At 48.7% G+C, this 3,580-nt stretch overlaps 1 pseudogene; it reads right to left on the minus strand.

Moving 5' to 3' along the window:
- Positions 1–446: 446 nt before the first annotated feature.
- LOC116075221 lies at positions 447–619 on the minus strand (annotated as a pseudogene).
- Between the last annotated feature and the right edge of the window lie 2,961 nt (positions 620–3,580).

Raw genomic sequence — 3,580 nt, forward strand, 5'->3', positions numbered from 1 at the left:
GCTGAACAGATGAGGAAACCGAGGCTCAGAATGACTAAGAAAGTGTCTTAGTTAGGGTTTTACTGCTGTGAACAGACACTATGACTGAAGCAAGTCTTATAAGAACATTTCATTGGAGCTGGCTTACAGGTTCAGAGATTCAGTCCAGTATAATCAAGGTGGGAACATGGCAGCATTTAGGCAGGCATGCTGCAGACAGGGCTGAGAGTTCTACATCTTCCTCTGAAGGTTGCTAGCAGAATACAGACAGCTAGGATGAGGGTCTTTTTTTTTTTTAACCAAAATTTCAGTTATACAAAGTATTAAAATGCAATTGCATTTCTAAAATGAAATCATAGCTATACTGTTGTAGTCATTAAGTAAACTAAGTTAAACACTATACATTAAAGAGAAACATCAATGAGGCAAATGTATGAATGAAGACACTCCCGAACACCCCCGTTTCATCAAGCATCAAAAACCACCAATCTTTTAGTCCTATTCTTGTACATTATTCTGTATCCACATTCCCTGCATCTGATGGGATCTCTGGATTTTACTTCACTTTCGGTGTGACACTCCCCACAAATATATATCATTGGCTGATGTTTGGTGGTTGAACATCTTTCTGGGTGTCCATTGTTAGCGTCTCTGCAGCTCCAAGAAGCGTCCCTTCTCTATGCACCAGATGAGGGTCTTAAAACCCACACCCATAATGACACACCTACTCCAACAGGGCCATACCTTGTAATAGCGCCACTCCCTGGGCCAAGCACATACAAACCATCACAGAGAGTCACCCAATACCAGACAGCAAATTGATAGGACCAGGCTGTGCACTCAGCGTAAGCCTAGGCAGTAGGTTCCCACAAATTGATAGGACCAGGCTTTGCACTCAGCGTAAGCCTAGGCAGTAGGTTCCCACAAATTGATAGGACCAGGCTTTGCACTCAGCGTAAACCTAGGCAGTAGATTCCCACAAATTGATAGGACCAGGCTTTGCACTCAGCGTAAACCTAGGCAGTAGGTTCCCAACTACATATGGCTCTCATATCTACAATGTAAAGCCCACACTGCCCAGAGAGGCTGCACTGCACACATGCGGTCAAGACCACAGCCCAGCCAGAGCCTGCGGTGGAAAGTGGGAAACTGATCTCCCGAACTTTTCCGTTCTCAGAGATCTTCTGAGGTGAAGACAGTGTTTTTAGACCTGCCTGGAGGCCTGTAGCTGGGCAAGGTCACCTACTGAGGTCTTAGCCACCTGACAATCGTCACTTGAGTTGACAGCTCAGCCACAGGAGTATACATCTGAGACACTTCAGGGTGTATGGCACAGCACAGCTACTAAAGACAGAGGTTAGAATCAGGAAGCATGCTTTTAATCCCAGCACTCAGGAAGCAGAGGCAGGAAGCTCTCTCTGAGTTCGAGTTTAGCCTGGTCTATAAAATGAGTTTCAGGATAGCCAAGGCTACATAACAAGGTAGATTGCTAGACTCCATACATATGCACACACACACACACACACACACACACACACACACACACACACACGCATGCATGTGCATGCATGCACACACACATACAAATAGTCTAGAGAAATTGCCTTTCTAAGACAACACCCTACATATAAATTGTCACCATCAACCTCAGTTAGAAGACAAGGGGGACCTCCAGGTGGAAGGCCCCCACAAGCTGTTTTACTGGTCCAAGACCCTGAGCAGCTGGAGTCCTCTCCCTGGTACCTGATACAGATAGGGCAGTGCTCGAAGCTCTCACAGTCTGCTGTGTGACTATGCTAGGCAGCTGTGGTCTGGAACAGCAGGTCTCTAGCACAGCCATAAATCAAGGTTCCTTAAGGGTTTTCTAAAAGCCCTGTCTATACTCTGTCTACAATTTACACCCGTTAAATCGTCATTTCTTGAAATATGGACAACGGGAGTTTTAAAAGCCTTCCCCACTCCCCACCCCAGATAATTCCAGTTTGCAGCTGAGTTTCAGAGTCTGTGATGTAGGCCAAGCTCTTTATTAATACAGCTGGAGATATCAAAGCCCAGAGAGAAATGACTGCTCAAAGTCACACAGAGCAAGGATCCAGCAATCCTATAGCCCAAGGGCAGGCCTCCTCCTGCCGTGTGCCCACCAGCCATCCTCCGTGTCCTGTGGAACTTTCCCCACAGACCTCTGACCATTAGTCCCACAGTGCTAAGCTCAAAGCTGGCTCAGAGGGAGGTCCCCAAGACAGGCTGTTGGAGCCCTTTTATCTCATGTCCCCATGCTAGCAGCTGGCAGGCTGAATGCCTTAGGATAGCATCCCATCTGGAAGTTCTCCATGTCTAGACCCGTGACTAACTGGTTCCCAGGGAGCCTGGGGACCCAACAGGTGAATCTTGGGGTGAAACACCACCAAATGTGCTATAGCCACAGGCAGAAATATTAAGAAAGACATGAACCACAGCTTCCCTGACCCCACCCTGTTGGGATCCCAGTACTCTCCCCACCTTCTGAAGGGGTTCACCTTTGTCCCTTCACCTCACTTCCCTCATCCTATAGGGAGGCAGTGGAAATCCAGCAGCCCGAGGCTGTCAGCAAGTTGTCTTCCTCGAGAGTGCTGACCACACTCACTAGGTCCATCCAGGATCCTGCAGGACAGAATCCCTGGGAGAAGAAGGAGGAGGAGGAGGAGGAGGAGGAGAAGGAGGAGGAGGAGGAGAAGGAGGAGGAGGAGAAGAAGAAGAAGAAGAAGAAGAAGAAGAAGAAGAAGAAGAAGAAGAAGAAGAAGAAGAAGAAGAAGAAGAAGAAGAAGAAGAAGCATCTCCGAGACTTCAGCTCATTGATCCAGGGCATCAACCTGGAGGGGAAGTGGGAGGGGCCCACAAAGAGTCTAATCTAGCGTCCACACTTTTTCCTTCTTCTTCCTGCCTCCTAATCCAGTATTCCTCAATGCTGCTCATGCACAGAATCAGGGAGCATTTTTAAAGTACATGATTGTGCATCATAGCATAGGTGTGGAAGTCAGAAGACAATTTGTGAAAAGTGGTTTTCCCTTTTCATGTGTGGGTCCCAGAGATTGAATGCAGGTCATCAGGCTTAGTGGCAAACCCCTTACCCAGCACTCGGGAGCCGGAAGCTGGCAGATCTCTCAGTTCAATGCTGACCTGGTCTACAGAGCAAGTTCCTGGACAACCAGGGCTACACAGAGAGAGCCTGTCTCTAAAAACAAACAAACAAACAAACAATAAAAGGTTGGAGTCCAAGCATCCATCAGTGCATGGATGGAATAACAAGCTTAGTGCCTTTATGCACTTGCAGCTTATTCAGGTCTAATAGGAAACCCAGCAAGTCACAAGGCCATGCCCACACACTCCCATGTGCCACGCCCACACCCACACACCCCCACGTGCCATGCCCACACACTCCCATGTGCCACGCCCACACCCACACACCCCCTCGTGCCATGCCCACACACTCCCATATGCCACACCCACATACTCCCCATGTGCCCACGCCCACACACTCCCATGTGCCCACACCCACACACTCCCATGTGCCCACACCCACACACTACCATGTGCCCACACCCACACACTCCCATGTGCCACG

This window comes from Mastomys coucha, unplaced genomic scaffold, assembly GCF_008632895.1.
Source record: "Mastomys coucha isolate ucsf_1 unplaced genomic scaffold, UCSF_Mcou_1 pScaffold3, whole genome shotgun sequence".
Lineage (NCBI taxonomy): Eukaryota > Metazoa > Chordata > Mammalia > Rodentia > Muridae > Mastomys > Mastomys coucha.